The sequence below is a fragment of the Pleurodeles waltl genome, chromosome 12 (genome assembly GCF_031143425.1).
Source record: "Pleurodeles waltl isolate 20211129_DDA chromosome 12, aPleWal1.hap1.20221129, whole genome shotgun sequence".
Lineage (NCBI taxonomy): Eukaryota > Metazoa > Chordata > Amphibia > Caudata > Salamandridae > Pleurodeles > Pleurodeles waltl.
In genome coordinates, this window is record NC_090451.1 from 34,623,684 (window position 1) to 34,644,595 (window position 20,912).

General features: G+C 48.3%; 1 protein-coding gene across 3 annotated transcripts in view; it reads left to right on the forward strand.

The window, feature by feature from the left end:
* Window positions 1-13,265: 13,265 nt before the first annotated feature.
* Window positions 13,266-20,912, forward strand: part of LOC138267584 (occludin-like) — a 57,681-nt gene continuing 50,034 nt past the window's right edge. The window contains exon 1 of one of the 3 annotated variants that reach the window (XM_069216641.1): window positions 13,266-13,623. The gene's annotated coding sequence lies outside the window, so the exon portion shown is untranslated. Of the gene's footprint in view, window positions 13,624-19,426; window positions 19,507-20,912 lie in introns of those variants that run through there. The other 2 variants (XM_069216643.1, XM_069216642.1) reach the window with 2 other exon arrangements.

The window sequence follows — 20,912 nt, forward strand, 5'->3', positions numbered from 1 at the left end:
TTCCAAGAATCTTAGTACAATGTTGACATCCCACAAGGCAGAGTATTTAGTCTGTGGGGGATTGGAAAATCGAATACCTCTAAGCAGCTTACAGACTAACGGATGTTCACCTACTGGTTTTCCCTCTAGGTGGTTATGACCAGCTGAAATGGCAGATCTAAAGTTGTTGACTGTTCTATATTCTAGGCCCGAGCCAGCTAGTTCGGCTAGAAAATTAACAATCATTTCAATATTTTATGCCACTGGATTGAGATCCCGTCTTTGACACCAATTAGTCCATCTTCGCCAGGCAGATGTATATCTCTTGTGGGTGCCTGTTGCTCAGGCTTGTTTAATGAATGACGCAGCTTGTTGCGAAATTCCTGGGGAGTTCCATCTTGCCCTGAAACCTTCCAAGCTATCAATGTTAGTTTCTGTGAAACAATCATTGGATGCTGATGATTCTCTGGGTTCAAAAGGAGATTCGGGCGAGGAGGAATGAGAAGAGGGAGAGCACAGGTTAACTGAAGGGCAAGTGGGAACCAAGATTGGGCTCTCCAGAAGGGAGTCACCAATATGATTTCCGTTTTCTGGCATCTTATCTGCGATAGTACTCTGGGGATCATTAAGAATGGTGGAAAGGCATATCCCCGAAACTTCGACCAATCTTGGAGAAAAGCATCGGTCGCTAGTGCCAGTGGGTCTAGGCGCCAACTGAAGAAAGTCGGAATCTGAGTATTGAGGCGAGATGCTAAAAGGTCTACTTCGCACGGGCCCCAAATCTTGGAGATCTGTTGGAATATTATCGGATCCAGTCTCCAGTCGCTGAAGTCTGTCAGGTATCTGGAGTTCCAGTCCGCTATCGCATTCTGGTCCCCTGGGAGATATTCCGCCATGATAGTCAGGCGGTGACTGAGGCAATAGTGGCAAAAGTCTTTGGCAATTTCTGCTAGTATCCTGGATTTTGTACCCCCCAGTTTGTTGACATACCGAACTGCAGATATATTGTCCATTCGTAGCAGAATGCAGCAGTCCGTCTTTTGAGGGGAGAGACTCCTGATGGCAAATGAGCCTGCTAGAAGTTCTAAGCAGTTGATATGTAAGGTCTGTTCCCAGGTCGACCAGCGTCCTCCGGTTACTATCGAGCCGCACCGGGCTCCCCATCCCCAACGGCTGGCATCGGACTCGATCACAACTTCCGGGTGAGAGCCGAAGATCGCCCTGCCGTTCCAAGCTTCCATGTGTTGAAGCCACCAGTGAAGCTCCTCTTTCACTTCGTCTGTCAGGGGAATGAGAGCTGAGTAGCTGAGACCCTGTTGGAGGTGTCTGATTTTCAGTCTCTGAAGGGCGCGGTAGCGTAGAGCGGCTGGGAAGATTGCCTGAATCGAGGAGGCCAGGAGACCTACTGTTCTGGCAATGTTCCTCAGGGAGATCATCTGGTTGGCTAAGGCCGCTCTCAGTTCTCTCTTGATGCCTCGGATCTTTTGAGGTGGGAGAATGAGAAGTGAAAGGCTGGAGTCTATCCTGAAGCCCAGGAAGTCTATCACTTGGGAAGGAGTCAATAATGACTTCTGCGCATTGATAAGGAAACCTAATTCCTGCAGAAGGTTGATTGTCCATTCCAGATGCATCAGGAGTGTCTGGGGATTCTGAGCCATGAGAAGGGTGTTTTCGAGGTAAACTATGAGTCTGACTCCCTTGGATCTCAGGCGCTCCATCACAGGCCTCAATAACTTCGTGAAGCACCACGGGGCCGATGAGAGACCGAAGGGGAGAGCATTGAATTCCAGACAATGTCCTTCCCAAAGGAATTGTAGGAATCTCCTGTGGGGTTGAAAAATGGGTACTGACAGATAAGTGTCTTTGAGGTCGAGACGCACCATCCAGTCTCCCTCTAGAAGAATGTCTCGTAACAAGTGGATACCCTCCATCTTGAAGTGTCTGTACAAAATCCAGTAGTTGAAGTCTTTGAGATTTAGTACTAGACGGTGACCTCCTCCCTTCTTGTCTACGACAAAGATGGGGCTTAAGAAACCTGTTGGATGCGGGGAGGCATAACTTACTGCTCCTTTGCGTAAGAGGTCTTGTACCTCTGCATCTATAAAAGTCTGATCTGTTAGGGAAAAATACATTTGTGTTGGGGGAAAGACTGGGTCGGGGTTCCTATAAACTCTAGATGAAAGCCAGTAACTGTCTGGAGAATCCACGGATCTCCTGAAATTCTTTTCCAATTTTCTAGGAATAAACCCACTCTGCCCCCAAGGCGTACTTGTGAATGAGGAATAATGCTCACCTGAGTAACTGGGGTCTTGGATTGCACCCTGTTGACCTCTGCGGGGTCCTCGCCTGTATCTAGGGCGGCCACCTCGGTAGCGGGTGGGGTAGAAGGTGGTATCCGATTGGTTGGCGTACCACGTGTTCCTTCCTCTTGGTTGGGAGTATTGAGAGCTTTGGTATGTCCCGCGGCCGGGCATACGCCCTCCAAAAGGTCCGGCCCTGGCAAAAAGGTTACGTTTAAAGACCTTTTTAAGTGATAAGTGCGCTTTGTCGAGTGAGGAGAAGGTAGCGGAAAACTTTGCTAAATCCTTAAGAAAGGACAAGCCAAAAAGGAGTCCATCGGCTGAGGGACCAGCTTCGGAGGTCGCCAAGTCTGTTAGTTTGGGATCTATTCTCATCAAGATGGACTTGCGACGTTCTGACGACACCGCGCAGTTTGCGTTGCCAAGAAGGCAAAGCGATCTCTGGGCCCAGCCGATCAGGACATCTGTGTCTACAGGGGTGTTAGATTGTTTGGCGAGGAATGCCATGTCTAGGATTTTTGTCAAGGGTCCTGTGATGTCAAGAAGTTTGTCCTGGCAAATCCGCCATGATCTGTCCAAGCCTTTTTTGGGGTCTTTGCCAATTTTTTTCATGAACGTTACCATGGTGGGGTCAATATCAGGAGTGTCTGTCACTTTTTCGTCAACATCAGGTCTAGGACATTCGGCCTTAAGGCGTGAGCGCACTTCCTTGTCAAAACTTCTTCTGACATTGTCATGTACATATGACGCTCCTTCAGGGGATGGGGTCCAGTTAGAAGCTCTGGGATGCATGATTTGGGTGGGATCAAAATCTAGGGTTTTAGTCAAGGTAGGTTCTTTCCTAGGTTTTTTGACAGGAATAGGGGGGTCCGAAGTGTCAGAGTCGCTGGAGTCAGAGTTGGAGGTAGAAGAGGATTGAGAGGAATCTAGGTCCTTAGAACTACTATAATTATGCTCGGAAGCATATTTCTTAAATAATTTGTTAAATGCGTCCGCATGAATACCAGAGATCGTGTTTTCAACTTCTTCCAGATTTTTGGTTTTAGTTTTGCATTTAGATTTTTTCTCTTGGGGTTTCTTCTCTTGTGAAGAGGATTGAGGTTCATTATGCCAACCCTGTGTCTTGGCGAAGTCAAATAATTGCCCTGAAAAGGGGCCCAAAGCTTTTACCAGGGTGTCATTCACAGATTGCTGTACTCTGTTGTCCAGGGCTTCAACAAGGTTTACCTCTAGTTGGTTGCCCAAATCATCAGGATAATATCCTGTGTCATTGTCACTCCATTGTGCCATAATGAATAAAGGGTATATATATGCTTTCTCAAACAGGGGGAGTGTGAGCCCCTGGCAGGCAATTTATAGCCCTAGTCTAGCGTGGAGGGAGCTGCCTGAAACAAAGGAAAGCACTCTAGGCAGAAGCCTTATTTTATTTTACAACCCGTGTTCTATTCTGAACCGGGCGTCAGGGAGCAGAAAAATCAATAATCAGTACTGGGGAAGCGAGGCGAGCACTCCGCGCATCTGAATCACGAGCCGTCTCATCAAGAGTGATGAGCTCGAATCACAATAAACAACGGACTACACGTCTGTGTAGCGCTCCCGCTCCCACTCCACAGGGCTAAGAAAACAAATCGGCGAAAAGCCGATAAAACTAAAAACACTTTAAGCATATAAACACGGGTCAGCGCGAGCGGAATCGCGTCGCTACCCGGTTATAAGCATTCGGCAATACAATTCAGTAAAATACTAAGTAAATACACAATTAAATAGAGAGTAAAGAAAAAGTCACTTATCTGCTGCGGAGCAGCAAAGAAAGAGGAAGTGACGTGATAGGTCGTGACACTTATGGACAGAAGATGTGGGTGGTGATTGGGCCACGTGATAATGGACATATGCCTCATGGGGCTTGTAGTTATTATTTTTCTCTGTATATTGATTGGCTGCTGTTTGGAGGACAGCATAATCGGAGCCTCCGGTCCTGAAATAGAATTCACCCTTTACACTCTTTTCAGGCAGAAGCAGCAACTGCAGGCCAGTCCAGCAAAGCAATACAGCAAAAGGACAGTACTCCTCCTTCAGCTCTTCAGCTCTTCTCCTTGCAGAGGTTCCTCTTGATTCCAGAAAGATTCTAAAAGTCTGGGGTTTTGGGTATTCTTATACCCAGTTCTGCCTTTGAAGTTGTCAAACTTCAAAGCAAAGTCTCAAGTGTTTGCAAGATCCTTCCTTGTTCAGTCCAGGCACCAGACGCACACCATGGGGTCGGAGGCTACATTGTGTGAGGGCAGGCACAGTCCTTTCAGGTGTGAATGACCACTCCTCCCTCCTCTCTAGCTCAGGTGGCTCATCAGGATATGCAGGCTACACCCCGTCCCCTTTTGTGTCACTGTCTAGAGGAGAGGTGTGAACAACCCAACAGTCAAACTGACCCAGACAGACAATCCACAAACAGGCAGAATCACAGAATGGTATGAGCAAGAAAAATGCCTACTTTCTAAAAGTGGTATTTTCAAACAGACAATTTAAAAACCAACTTCACTAAAAGATGTATTTTTAAATTGTGAGTTCAGAGACCCCAAACTCCAAATTTTTATCTACTCTCAAAGGGAATGTGCGCTTCAAGGATATTTAAAGGCAGCCCCCATGTTAACCTATGAGAGAGATAGGCCTTGCACAGTGAAAACCGAATTTGGCAGTATTTCACTGTTAGGACATATAAAACACACTAGTATATGTCCTACCTTAAACATACACTGCACCCTGCCCATAGGGCTACCTAGGGCCTAACTTAGGGGTGCCTTACATGTAGTAAAAGGGAAGGTTGAGGCCTGGTAAGTGGGTACACTTGCCAAGTCGAACTGGCAGTTAAAAACTACACACACAGACACTGCAATGGCAGGTCTGAGTCATGTTTACAGGGCTTCTAATGTGGGAGGCTCAACCAGTGCTGCAGGCCCACTAGTAGCTTTTGATTTACAGGCCCTGGGCACCTCTAGTGCACTTTGCTAGTAAATCAAATATGCCAATCATGGATAAACCAATCAACAGTACAATTTATATAGGGAGCACTTGCACTTTAGCACTGATTAGCAATGGTAAAGTGCGCAGAGACAATAAACCAGAAAAAACAGACCTCACAAAATAGGAGGAAAAAGGCAAAAAGTTTGGGAATAACCCTGCAAAAAGGGCCATTTCCAACAGGTACCCCCTACAAACCAGGCCAGCCTCGTACATTGGTGGTGCAGCGGTGGGATACGTACTTGCAATTGCTTTACCACTTTGTTACTAGTGCTTTTCACAAGAAAAGTGTACTCTAATACTTAGAGCTATATACAATTATACCTAGCAGTCATTTTTTCACTCCCAAAAAGCTTTTCCAAACTTTTGACAAGTTTTACAAAGTTCTGAAAAGTTTTCTTTTCCTCCAAAAAGTTAGGTGAAATAGTTGGCTTACTTCTTACTCTTCTCTCTAACTTTTTCTATCACTATGTCTTTTATAGAGGTTACCCACGGGATTGTTAAAACCACTTATGAAAATCTTAATTTCAAAAGTCTGAGGGGTCTCTGTCTAGAAAGAAGCTTAGTGATTGGGAAGAACCCTAACAAGGATTTCCTCTTGAATCTCCTCTTACAAGATGACCAGGAGCATCCTAATGGTCATATACAATCAGAAGGGGAGGTAGAGGGAGATTCTGACCATGTAGATTCAGGAGAGGGTCCTAAATTTGCAGGGGAGGGTCCTTCCACAGATCTTTCCCTTTACAAACCTCTTAGTGCAGCTGGCAGTGGGAAGGGGTCACAAACAGGTAGAGCACCATTCAAACCTAGAGGCCAAGTCACTAGAGTAACACAAGTTAGGCAAAGGACAACCTCTGCTCATGCCCATGTCACTTCTGTGTCAGAATTGTCCCACACATCCAACCATGAGGACCAGTCCCTAGATAGGGAACTCAGAAAGCCGAGGTTGGAGGAGGCCAGACTGGGGCTACAGCAGCAACAGTTTGCCTTAGATAGGGAATCCCTAGATGTGGAAAGGGAGAGACAGGGGTTGGGCTTAGTTTCACATGGTGGCAGCAGCAGTAGTGGTTTCATAAGTTCCAGAATTAGAGAAAACACATTTGGTTCTAGAAACCTGCACAAGATTGCCCCCCCTTACAAGGAGGGGGGTGACATTTACAAGTGGTTTGCTTCACTTGAGAGGGCCTGTAAAGTTCAGAGGGTCCCTCAGGTACAGTGGGCTGCTATTCTGTGGTTGTTCTTCTCTGGCAAGTGGAGAGATAGACTCCTTACTGTTAGAGAAGATGACCCAGACAATTACACTATTGGATGGATTTGCCTTAACCACTGAACAATATAGGATGAAGTTCAGAGAAACCAGAAAAGAGTCTTCACAGGATTGGATAGACTTTGTGGACTGTTCAGTGAAGGCATTAGAAGGTTGGTTGCACAGCAGCAAGGTGTCTGATTATGAAAGCTTATACAATTGGATCTTGAGAGAGCATCTTCTTAACAATTGTGTGCCTGATTTGTTGCACCAATATCTTGGGGACTCAGATCTGACCTCTCCCCAAGAATTGAGAAAGAAGGGAGACAAATGGGTCAGAACAAGGGTGAGCAGAAAAACTCATACAGGGGGTGACAAGGACAGCAAGAGGAAGGATGGTAAGTAGCATGACAAGGGTGGGGACAAAGATAAAAATTCATCAGAGTCTCATCAGGCCCACAAAAATCCCCTGGGGTGGTGGGCCCAAATCATCTTTTAACTATCAGAATAAGCCTTGGTGCTATTTATGTAAGCTCAAAGGCCATTGGGCAAGGGACCCCACTTGTCCCAAGAGAAACACCAAGCCTCCCACCACCACAACCCCCACTGCTTCCACTAGTGCCCCTGGTAATAGCAGTGATGGTGGGAAAAACTCTACAAATAGCCAAACAAAGGGTGTAGCTGGGCTCACGTTTGGTAATGTAGTGGGGGTTGGTCTTGTTAGGGAGACCACTGAGGCTGTTTTAATCTCTGATGGTGGCATTTACCTTGCCACCTTAGTTGCTTGTTCCTTAATGTGGATAAGTACAAGCAACTACCCCTAGTAAATTGTGTTCAGGTTGAGGCCTACAGGGACACAGGTACCAGTGTCACTATGGTGATGGAGAAACTGGTTGCCCCTGAGCAACACCTACTTGGTCATCAGTACCAAAATACTGACGCCCATAACAACACTGTTAGCTACCCCATGGCTGTTGTGAATCTCAACTGGGGAGGGGGTGGGGGGAAGTTGCTGGTCCTAACAATGTTGTGGTATCCACTGACTTACCTGTATAGTGTCTATTGGGCCATGATTTGGCAACTTCAGCTTGGGCTGAAGTGGAGTTGGAGGCCCATGCAGCCATGCTGGGCATTCCAGGTCACATCTTTGCTCATACCAGGGCTTGGGCCAAGAAGCAAAGAGGACAGGGAAACTTGGATCCTGGAACAATGGACCATCTGCTCCCAAATACAAGGGGTAGAAAGGGCAAACTCTTGTCCACTATCCATCCCTCTCCAGAAGATTCCCCTTTTGATGAGGAGGAGTCAACTCCTTGTGCAGAACCTACACCAGAGGAGCTTCAGTCTGACACAGCTGAGCTCTTGGGTGCAGGGGGGCCTGCCAGGGAGGAACTGAGTGTGGCACAGCAGACCTATCCCACACTAGAGAGTCTAAGCAAGCTGTCAAACAGCAAACTGGGGATATCAGTGACTCACATAGAGTTTACTGGGAGAACAATCTCCTTTATACTGAGGCAAGGGGCCCTAAACCTGGTGCTACCGGGAGACTGGTCATTCCCTTGCAGTATAGGAATTCCCTCCTAACTCTAGCACATGATATTTCCTTGGCTGGGCATCTGGGGCAAAGTAAGCCCTGGGACAGACTTTTTCCTCACTCTCACTGGCCTCACATGTCAGAGGACACAAAAGAGTTTTGTCACTCTTGTGTGACTTGCCAAGCCAGTGGCAAAACTGGTGGCACCCCAAAAGCCCCCTTAATCCCACTGCCAGTGGCTAGGGTGTCCTTTGAAAGGGTAGGGGTTGACATTGTTGGCCCCCTTGACCCTCCAACTGCTTCTGGTAATTGGTTCATCTTAGTGGTAGTGGACCATCCCACAAGATACCCAGAAGCCATCCCCTTAAGGACCACTACAGCTCCTGCAGTGGCAAAGGCCCTCCTGTGAATATTTTCCTGGGTGGGCTTTCCTAAAGAGGTAGTATCAGACAGGGTAGTAACTTCATGCCTGCATACTTAAAAGCTACGTGGAAGGAGTGTGGCGTAACTTATAAATTCACCACACCCTATCATCCACAAACAAATGGACTGGTTGAGAGATTTAACAAAACTCTCAAAGGCATGATCATGGGACTCTCTGAAAAACTCAGAAGGAGATGAGATATACTCCTGCCATGCCTCCTTTTTGCCTACAGGGAGGTACCCCAGAAAGGAGTGGGCTACAGCCCCTTTGAACTCCTTTTTGGTCACCCTGTTAGAGGTCCCTTTGCTCTTGTGAAAGAGGGGTGGGAGCAAACATTGAAGCCTCCTAAACAAGACATTGTGGACTATGTACTTGGTCTAAGATCAAGGATGGCTGAGTATATGAAAAGGCCACTAAACAACTTCAGGCCAGCCAAGAGCTTCAAAAGCAATGGCATGACCAGAAGGCTGTCCTGACTGAGTACCACCCAAGACAGAAGGTGTGGGTTTTGCAGCCTGTGGCACCAAGAGCACTCCAAGACAAATTGAGTGGACCACATATTATTGTGGAGAAGAAAGGTGAGGTCACCTATTTGGTAGACCGTGGCATTGCCAGAAGTCCCCTCTGGGTACTTTATATCGACCGCCTTAAACCCTACTATGATAAAGCAGATTTGACCCTACTCATGGCCACAGATGAGGGGCAGGAGGAAGAGAGTGACCCTCTCCCTGACCTCTTCTTCAACACTGAAGCTGATGGCTTAGGGCAGGGCACTGCAAAGTCGGTCCTGGAGAGCCGGGACCATGCCAGATTTTTAGCATATCCACAGTTAGAAAAAAGATGTTTCAGAAATCTACATTTTGCTAAATGTGGATATGCTAAAAATCTGGCATGGACCCGGCTCTCCAGGACCTACTTTGCAGAACCCTGGCTTAGTGGAAGGAGTTGTAATTGCAGACTGCCTCACAGCAGAGCATAGGGAGGACTGTAAGAATTTACTAGGCCAATTTTCTGAACTCTTTTCAATCACACCTGGTACCACTACTTGGTGCGAACATACCATTGATACTGGAGACAGTTTGCCTCTCAAAAGTAAGATTTATAGGCAGCCTGATTATGTCAGAGGCTGTATTAAATCTGAGGTTCAGAAAATGTTGGACCTAGGTGTTATTGAGCACTCTGAAAGCCCCAGGGCCAGCCCAGTGGTGCTTGTCTCCAAACCTCATTGTAAAGATAGAAAAAGGGAAATGCAGTTTTGTGTGAACTACAGAGGGCTCAATACTGTAACAAAAACAGATGATCATCCTAAACCCAGGGCAGATGAGCTCATAGATGCACTGGCATCTGCCAAGCATCTAAGCACCTGTGATTCCACCTCCTGAGTCCAGGCAGCTCCTCTTTGTCACAAACCATGTACTTGCGTGAACCAAGGCTTGTTGGTGGAATCCAGCAACACAAACAGCCTGTATCCAACAAATCAATGTGGGACATCTCTTGCACCAAGCAGGAACCTGCAGCTATCTTCTTTGGTGCATTCCTGTACTTTTCTTCCAACTGGAGAATCCACTTTTGCACCTTCTTCCAGGTTGGCAGAGGCTCCTGTTCTTCCTGGACTCTTCTTCAACTTCTGGACTTGGTCTCCTCTCTTCCAGGTCTTCAGGTCCAGGAATCCATTGGTTGTTGCTTGCAGTCTTGCTTGGTTCTTGCATAATTCTTCATCATGACTGTATTCGGAGGAAACTTGTTGTACTATACTCCTGCTTTCCTAGGCTCTGGGATGGGGTACTTTACTTACCTTTGAAGTTTTCCCACACTCCCAGTGCCCCTCTACACACTACACTTGCCTAGGGGGGAATTCGACATTTGCATTCCACTATTTTAGTATATGGTTTGTATTATCCCAAAACCCATTGCAATCTATTGTATTTTCTACTGTTTGCACTAATCTATGACTGTTTACTTACCTGGTTTTGGTTACTAGTGTATATATTGTGTATAATATTTACCTCCAGAAGAAGTATTACCTCTAAGATATTTGTGGCCTTGTGTCACTAAAATAAAGTACCTTTATTTTTATAAGACTGAGTATTGTCTTTTATTGTGTATAAGTACTGTGTAACTATAGTGGTATTGCAGGAGCTTTGCGTGTCTCTTAGTTGAACCTAAGCTGCTCTGCTACAGATACCTCTATCAGCCTAAGCTGCTAGAACACTACTGCTTCACTAATAAGGGATAACTGGACCTGGTATAAGGTGTAAGTACCCAAGGTAGCCACTACAAACCAGGCCAGCCTCCTACACATGCTAGGATCATTTGAGGCCCCTCTAGGCAGGCCCGCCCCCCAGTTTGAAGACCCCTGCATTAGACGCATCGAACATTCTGAGTGGTCACACTTGTAGCAGAGTGATTAATAATCGATGTATTGATTCCGTCACTGGTAGGGCTGCAGTTACTACGGGTGGTGCTGGCTGCAGTGGCCTCCTGATGAGGGACCTGGCAGTTTTTCTTTTAGTTTTTTACAAATTAAGCACTGGATAAAACCGAACCACTGGAGTTTGCAGGACCCTTAGTATTGAGTGTGAAATTGCCACCTTCAGCATAATAATGAGGTGAGTAGTAAAGATGGACCGCAGAAGGCGGTCAGCTCTAGAAAGAACACATAAGCCAAAAAGACATGAAATTGATGAGTTAAACAAGTAACACCCTGACTTCCACTGCCTCCATCGGGCAGAAAGGTCCCACACATGTAAACAAATGATTGTGCAACCATTGTTTGGCTTCATTTCTCACTGCATGACCTTAGCGATGATTGAAACTCCCACGCGCTCTTTCAGTTTTCCACATGCGCATTGGATCTTTCATAACATTATGTCACAATCTTAAATATTGAATCGCTTAGATTTTATGCTGTAGACAATACCCTCCCAGTAAACCTTAAATAAATGTATATATGAATACATGTGAGCACACACTCACACACCCCCTACACACACAGACACACATTAAGGCATACTGGCAGAATGCATTAAATTGCAGGCGTGTAAGAGCCCAGAGAAAGAAAAAGGCCAAGTGCAGAGATACCAACTGATAGACAAATACGGATGGACACACTTGTGTGGAAAGTTGTGGACACACAGAAAGCAGCACAACAAAAGGCCAACTGCAGAAAAGGACACGTCACCAAATGAAACAACCAATGTCACCACAACTCTGTAAACGGATGGTGTTGTGCTTTATAAGTGTCATGTAACGTTATATGCACACCGGCATGAAAAGAAGGCAATATCTGGGCATACATCTGAATGAAACTACATAGGGACACAAAAAAGGGGTGCCCACATGTAAACGTACATCCGCGAACAGAACACAGACTGTTCTGTGTTATCATTTTAACTCTTCTTTTTTGTTTATTATTTCTATTATTATATCTGTATTCTTTATATTATTAATCAATCAGTACATTTGTAGAGCGCTTCTTGTAACCCGTGAGGGTATCTTGGTGCTGGCGGGTTCCAGGTCATTAGCCAATAGGCGCCCACAATTCTATCCCCTCCCCCTCAGAACACGCACTCTTTTGGGTCTGGCTCGGCTGTGCACCTCTTTGCAGCCATGACCAGTTCTTTAAGTATACGCAGGATGCAGGCTGGCTTCACCCTTGGAAGTAGCGCTCTCTCACCTCCTGCTATTGGCTGCTTGGGGTACCAGTCCGCTTTAGAGGGAACGCTGGTGTTAGAAAGTAAGAAGAACTCTTACGCATCTGGAAACTGCTGGTACTCATCACGCTGCTCGTCTCTTCCATGTGTTTATCTCATGTATGTTTTCCATGTAGGAAGCAATACTTTTTTGGTGCATTTCCCACAGCATTGGCGAAGCCAGTGGAGGAAGCATGAATCGTGTCATGACTTCTGAATGTCTGTGTTTACACGGGTTGGCAGTCCTTAATTTGTAAATTGAATAGTACAGGTGCCCAAAGCTCTGCTCTGAAACCGGCGGCTGCTGCAATTAAATATGCGCGCTCGGACTTTATCTAACTTTTGTAGGTTCCTGCTTCCCTCCTTTGTGACGGTTTTTATGTCTTTCTCTTCCTCCCTCTTTCAGGCTTTTTATTTCATTTTTCCGTCTCTTGCTCTTAGTACAAGTCTAAGGCAGATAAATAAGTGTAGCCCCCTCACCGGCTCAAATTAAGCACTGGTTAGTATATTAAAGTGTATTGACTTTGCCAATGCTTGTTGCACGTTGCAGTACTTACACAACCCTCCGTTTTTCTCCCACAAAGAGTTCTCAGTTTCCCTCCTCTGCCCCTCACACAACGCCTCCTCCATCCACTCTCACCTAATGCCCTCACACCTGTGCTGCCCTCCACTTGCCTCAGGGTTCACCTCCTCCGCCCAACAAAACTTCTCTCACTCGGTTTTTGTCCTCGAGCAGCCATCCAGCGTCTACTCTCACACACCTCCGTTATCTTCTCCCCTCCTTTCCCTCTGGAGACCTCACCTTCTAATCTCACTCATTCCTGCCCACCCCTGCCCAGCCTATCAGTCCACCCCCCCGTTTCCTTCTCCCCCAGCTCCGTCTCTCCCCCCTCCCAACTCCCACCCCCGTCTGCCTCCCCACGCACCGCCCCATCCATGAAGTTTCCTGCTGCCCTGGTTTTCCCTTGCCCCGCCTCCTGGTGGTGGGGAGTGGTACCCTGTGGACCTGCCCCCTCTCCTCCCGCAAGGAGGGGGGGCTCTCCCAGCCCTTAATGATTAATCCGAGGCAGTGCCCTGTGCAGGGAGAGCCAGGAAGGGAAAGAAAACACCTGAGGAGAGAGGAGAGAAGGTGGTCTGAGGGCAGTGCGAGGACTGCGTGACCCCCGAGTCCAAGCTACTGGGGTCCCCCATACCGGCGGGCCTCGGAGGAGCCTGAGGGGCTGTGTGGCCCCAGAGCCGCAGGGACTGCCGAGGGAGAGAGGGGCCCTGAGGGGACTGAACCCACAGATCTGACACCAGCCGGGCCCCCGCGGGGGACGAGTGGCCAAGGGGGGCGGAGGACCTGCCTGGACCCCCAAGGGCACAGAGGCCACCAGCGCCCTCCGAGGACAGGGTGGGACCTGAAACACAGAACAAGTGACTGGCTCTGAGCGCAGGTAGGAAGCCGTGGGGGATGGAGGGGTGGGAGGGCGGTCAGGGGCAGACTGTCCTGACTGGAGGCGCGTGAGAGAGTCAGGCACGCACCTGACCACAAGAAATCACCTGAAGGCAGCCTGGCATGGCGTGACTCTGTCCCAATCCCACCTGCCTTTTGAGGCACGTCCGGATGCCACGAGTCTTCCCTAACAAGTATTCGGGTCGTGTTGGGGTTCAACCCTCCCATCAGCCGAGCTTGTGACTTTTAATCGCAACACTCGCTTCGTGGCGCTTTGGAAAGGTGCCCTTGTTGTCTCTTCGTCTCCGAAAAGTACACAATGGTTCAGGACTCCTTAAAAGTTAACACGCGCCCTCTTTGACCTATTGAATTTAACACCACAGCGCCGAGAGTCCTCGGGTTCACAGACATGACTTGCGGCTAGGTGAAATGAAGCGCCTGGCGCAGGATCACATGGTGAGGCGGAGCGGAGAACCGGGATTAGAACTCGCATCTCCTGGTTTCACGGTTGACAGGTTGCCCAAAACTTGGATCCGTGCCGGAGAAACGGCCTCTCTGAGCCTGTCAGGGAGCCAAGTTTCGCTGTTGTCAGGAAAGCCCTTGAAGTGGACGTCCGCTGGGTGACGGCCCGGGAGAGAGGGGCGCCCTTTCCTTCCTTAGCCTGTTTGTTGGGGTGTTCAAGGGCGCCATGTGCTGGGGTGAACTTCAGGGGTCTGCACCAGCCAAGCGGGGCCAGAGCCGCTAAACGGTTTTGGTTGAGTGTGAAAAGGCCACGAAAGTTACACCGAGAGAAGAGAAAGGTGCAGGCTGGATGTTGTAATATACTTTATTGGGCCAATAACAGTGATTACGCTTTTGGAGCGAGAGGAGGGGGCGGGACACCTGTCACTTGTAAGGGTGACAGCAAGAGTACTTCTTTGCACTGAAGCTCGAGCTGTCTTGTCTCTAAGCCAAGATAGCAAGTGTAATGTATTACCCACCTTGGGTACTCAGTATATCCACCTCGGAAGGCGTAACCTTGGTGACTTCTGTGTTATGCTTGTTACGCAAAATTACGCCATAGTAGCACGCTGCGTAGTTATGTGAAATTCATTGTAGATTTACCTTGAAATTAACCATTCGAGGGAGCACGAGACCATGTTGTTCAGTCTGCTTTTGTTAAAAGCATCCTGAAGCTAAACATTTTTGCAAGAACACGTTTTGCACTAACCTATAGGGTGAAACCACACATGTGTACTAGTAGCCCTGGTTTAAAACAGTTTCACATCTGATGAGATCAGAAGGGTTCTGTGAACCCACAGTCCAATAAATTCATGCACATCAGGTGCTCCAAACAGTGTCCAGGCGCCCGGCCACCACCCGAGGCGCACACTACGGCCAAGAAGCATTATTAATCTAGGACACTGGAGCAGACCGGGCTCGCCTTGCCACATAATGAGTTCACCACTGTAGATATTGCAGATGGTCCTGACTGGACAGCACAATTCACTCAAACATCTGGCAGCCGTCACGTGTTTAGTCTTCAAGAAGACTTTTTCAAGGCTTCAATAATAACAGAGTAAGAAATAGAATTCCTAGATAATACAGCGTGAAATTATGGTTTTACATTTTACAATTATACATAATTGTATGTAATTTTGCCACAATGTAGCATAATTACGCAAAGGCAAATTACAGAAATGTGTCACATTGCTACATATGTCGCCCAAATCCAACTGGAGATAGGCTCAACTGTTGCACCCCCTCAAGACAAGGCTTAAAGGGTGGGAGGGAGGGGGACGGGAAGTGTTCCAAGTTACTAATTGTGAAATATTTAGAAACTTGGGGCTGATTCAGAGGGCCTATGGGACATGGGTGGAAGCCGGCCCCCAGATCCCCAAAACCTTGCCAGATTTTACAAATACGTGACACAGGACCCGTGGAAGCTCCCCTGAAAGTTGGGCACTTTAAAATCCCCCCAGAAGTGGTGCTCGAAGGCATTGGATCTACACAGTGCTAGGCTGGAGGGATGCACCTTACGCTGCAGGTGCGAAGCGCCGTGGCCTGCTGCATGGTCCTGGCTCTGCCTCCACCCAAATAAGCACAGGGAGGCTGCATGGGACACGCTCGGACGACTTCTTGCAAGCTGTGTGTGCTACACAACACTTCTGACGCATCAGCAGCGGTGGACGTCGGTCACCCGGGCCACAGGTGATGTGATGACTTACACTGGAATTCACCTAACATGTCATCGCGTGACAAACCGCGATGAGGGATGTACGGAAACCAATCACCCTGGCCACAGGTGATGTGTGCACACTTGTACATGCCATCTTATGACGAACCGTGAACACACATGTATGGACTCCGGTCACCCTGGCCACAGCAGAGGTGTGCACACTTGTACATGCCATCTTATGACGAACCGTGAACACACATGTATGGACTCCGGTCACACTGGCCACTGCTGAGGTGTGCACACTTACACATGCCATCTTATGACGAACCGTGAACACACATGTATGGACTCCGGTCACCCGGGCCACAGGTGATGTGTGCACACTTGTGCATGCCATCTTATGACGAACCGTGAACACACATGTATGGACTCCGGTCACCCTGGCCACAGCAGAGTTGTGCACACTTGTACATTCCATCTTATGACGAACCGTGAACACACATGTATGGACTCCGGTCACACTGGCCACTGCTGAGGTGTGCACACTTACACATGCCATCTTATGACGAACCGTGAACACACATGTATGGACTCCGGTCACCCGGGCCACAGGTGATGTGTGCACACTTGTGCATGCCATCTTATGACGAACCGTGAACACACATGTATGGACTCCGGTCACCCTGGCCACAGAAGAGGTGTGCACACTTGTACATGCCATCTTATGACGAACCGTGAACACACATGTATGGACTCCGGTCACACTGGCCACTGCTGAGGTGTGCACACTTACACATGCCATCTTATGACGAACCGCGAACACACATGTATGGACTCCGGTCACCCGGGCCACAGGTGATGTGTGCACACTTACACATGCCATCTTATGACGAACCGTGAACACAGATGTATGGACTCCGGTCACCCTGGCCACAGGTGATGTGTGCACACTTACACATGCCATCTTATGACGAACCGTGAACACAGATGTATGGACTCCGGTCACCCTGGCCACAGCAGAGGTGTGCACACTTGTACATTCCATCTTATGACGAACCGTGAACACACATGTATGGACTCCGGTCACACTGGCCACTGCTGAGGTGTGCACACTTACACATGCCATCTTATGACGAACCGTGAACACACATGTATGGACTCCGGTCACCCGGGCCACAGGTGATGTGTGCACACTTGTGCATGCCATCTTATGACGAACCGTGAACACACATGTATGGACTCCGGTCACCCTGGCCACAGAAGAGGTGTGCACACTTGTACATGCCATCTTATGACGAACCGTGAACACACATGTATGGACTCCGGTCACCCGGGCCACAGCAGAGGTGTGCACACTTGTACATGCCATCTTATGACGAACCGTGAACACACATGTATGGACTCCGGTCACACTGGCCACTGCTGAGGTGTGCACACTTACACATGCCATCTTATGACGAACCGTGAACACACATGTATGGACTCCGGTCACCCGGGCCACAGGTGATGTGTGCACACTTGTGCATGCCATCTTATGACGAACCGTGAACACACATGTATGGACTCCGGTCACCCTGGCCACAGCAGAGGTGTGCACACTTGTACATTCCATCTTATGACGAACCGTGAACACACATGTATGGACTCCGGTCACACTGGCCACTGCTGAGGTGTGCACACTTACACATGCCATCTTATGACGAACCGTGAACACACATGTATGGACTCCGGTCACCCGGGCCACAGGTGATGTGTGCACACTTGTGCATGCCATCTTATGACGAACCGTGAACACACATGTATGGACTCCGGTCACCCTGGCCACAGCAGAGGTGTGCACACTTGTACATGCCATCTTATGACGAACCGTGAACACACATGTATGGACTCCGGTCACCCGGGCCACAGCAGAGGTGTGCACACTTGTACATGCCATCTTATGACGAACCGTGAACACACATGTATGGACTCCGGTCACACTGGCCACTGCTGAGGTGTGCACACTTACACATGCCATCTTATGACGAACCGTGAACACACATGTATGGACTCCGGTCACCCGGGCCACAGCAGAGGTGTGCACACTTGTACATGCCATCTTATGACGAACCGTGAACACACATGTATGGACTCCGGTCACACTGGCCACTGCTGAGGTGTGCACACTTACACATGCCATCTTATGACGAACCGTGAACACACATGTATGGACTCCGGTCACACTGGCCACTGCTGAGGTGTGCACACTTGTACATGCCATCTTATGACGAACCGCGAACACAGATGTATGGACTCCGGTCACACTGGCCACTGCTGAGGTGTGCACACTTGTACATGCCATCTTATGACGAACCGCGAACACAGATGTATGGACTCCGGTCACACTGGCCACTGCTGAGGTGTGCACACTTACACATGCCATCTTATGACGAACCGTGAACACAGATGTATGGACTCCGGTCACACTGGCCACTGCTGAGGTGTGCACACTTACACATGCCATCTTATGACGAACCGCGAACACAGATGTATGGACTCCGGTCACCCTGGCCACGGGTAAGGTGCGTAAACGTGGACACGGGCGTTCACCTGCTGTGTCACCAGATGGCTAATGACTCCAGTCACCCTGCCACTGCTGAGCTGCACATACTTAGACCTTGGTGTTTACTTTGTGTCGTCACATGACGAACGGCTAAGAGATGTACAAGATGGCGTTCCACGATCAGAAAAAAAAAATATATATATATATAGAGAGAGAGAGACTCCTGGACCAGATGTCTCTATTCTCACATATTTCACCGCCTTTCCTGGGGCGTAGCGTCGCTGTCAGGTCAAGGCTTCGGTCAGTGCTTACATCTGAAATCTAAAAGTAAAGGTACTCACTATGTTAGAGTACCTTGCAGCTGCTAAGAAGTACCGGTACTTTCCAACTGAATGAACTGCACACCTGCTCAGAAATGCTGCTACTCTCTAATTAAACGTATTGCACCCCTGAGAATTGCTGGTACGCGTCATTAAAGGTAATGCCCCCCCCACTGAGTAGTACCGGTACTCTCATTTTGAAATGAGAGACTGTAGGCTCTCCATACCAGACATTACCTGTCTATAAAAAACACTGCTTTGGGTAACAAACGCTACCGTTCATGGACCACTCCACGGTGCTCATCCTGGCGCAGCCTGAGGGGTGCATATGGATAATAGTGGGGCTGAGCCTACCGAGGACACCCTCCTATTACTCACTTTCACTTCCTGTGGCTAATACCGAGGTATCACTTCCGTCTCACAGGGCATTACACACCTCTTGTTGCAGTGACTGGGCCCTGCTGGGCCTGCTAGGGATGGCTCCCACGGGGTTCGCCCTTTTCATGAGCAACACGCCCTCTGGCTGGTTATTGCATTCATATAACGCTTACTACCCCGACGAGGTTATTTGCTGTTCATCAACACATTCATGCAAGTTGTTGTGCCAGTGTGTTACTGCTCCTTCATCGTCTTTCTAATCCAGAAATGCTCAATTAAGAAATGCCAGGACAGACAATGGGTGCATTAACCCACTGAGCTACCTTCCCAACAAAAACAAGGCCCGGGGGCGTTGCCGTGTGTTACTTCCGGGACGCGCAGCGGATGTTTGTTGTAGGTTGAACAGCGAGTGCTGCTGGGAGCCGAGAGGGGTAACAAAGGAGCAGTGTGCACGTCTCTCCCGGGACCTCGTGTCCCTGGAAACAGGTGAATAATTTAAGACGGTGATGCTGGCAACAGACCTCACTGGCAAGGGTTCCGGCAGTGGCCGGGACACCAGTTTCCGTTTAGCAGGCGCTGCATTCTGGGAGTTGTAGTCCACGTGGGTTACTACGGGTATCCTAATTATGTGTTTTGTGACAAATATCGGCAGGTGAAGCTTGGTAATATTTAACAGGGGAAATAATATCTGGTATTGACTGGAACCTGTGGAATCTGGCACCGTAGGCACCACAAGCTAGTCCCCAAAAAGATATAACTGGATGGTATTTGTCACACTTGAAAACTCCACCTCTGCAACAGGCATTTCTAGGCTGACACCCCTTGCCCACAACCCTGGTGTCCTGCCTCCACTGAGGTGCAATCCCTAGCTGCACCTGTGGGAGGTGCTACACGTCGTGGGTGTGTTATGAGTTGGACTACAGAGGTGCGGGGTGCGACGCGCTGTAATCCACATCCAGTCAACATACATGTAATATGTACTTTGGCCAGTTAGTGCTATGTAGAGGGCCAATGGAGTCGTGCGACAGCATTTTTTGTATAATTATAGATTTGCCGCATATCCCTCATAATTAGTCATCTGCATAACATCCGGATAAAAAAAAAAAAAAAAAACATTTGTAGCTCAAACGTATCAAAAGCTGCTAAACATGAAGACGTTCGTACGCAGCGAAAGAGCCTTTGCAAAGCTTAACTGGCCATAATCAGTTCTTATTTCCGTATTTGGCTGTTACACTGGTACTAATAGGATGAAATCTGTGTCCAGACAGTGTTGGAATGCGTAAAAATGGCAGTAAAATGAAGTAATACTATAAAAAAAATTGTGCTGCATAATTTGCCTTGACTTGCTGCGTAATTTAGTCAAGCCTCCCTCATAATTTTGTGCACCCCACCACATAGCGTCAGAATTTGTGGATAAAAATGGTCTCCTGAGTGTTGCCCTGAAGATGCCCAACAGCGGGGAGAGGGGTAGTCGCTTGAGCCATGACACGCTGACATGTTGATACTAAGAGCACGAGGCCGCCTATGTTCTTTGCAAAGCGTTGGGGGCAAAGGGGTAATAATTGGGGCTATCTATATAGTGCAGCCCACCCCCTTGCATGTCTGCTCCCCATGATCCTGGGGATGCGTGTCACTGTTACCGTGTGTAATTGTGCTTTCCCACCACTGCACCCAAGGAAGCGCCTGGCACCCTCTGGGTACATCGTGCTATATCAAAACACTTCGAGGATATACAGCTGGAAACCATGTAGGGCAGTCCTAGAAAGCTATCCCTGGTCTCAGGACATATAGTAATTACACGCATATATGAATTAGGAAGGTGTAATTTACTGTAATTTTACTGGCCATGTGGTGTGCAGTTTAACCACAGCCCTCGGGGTGTGTTCAGACTC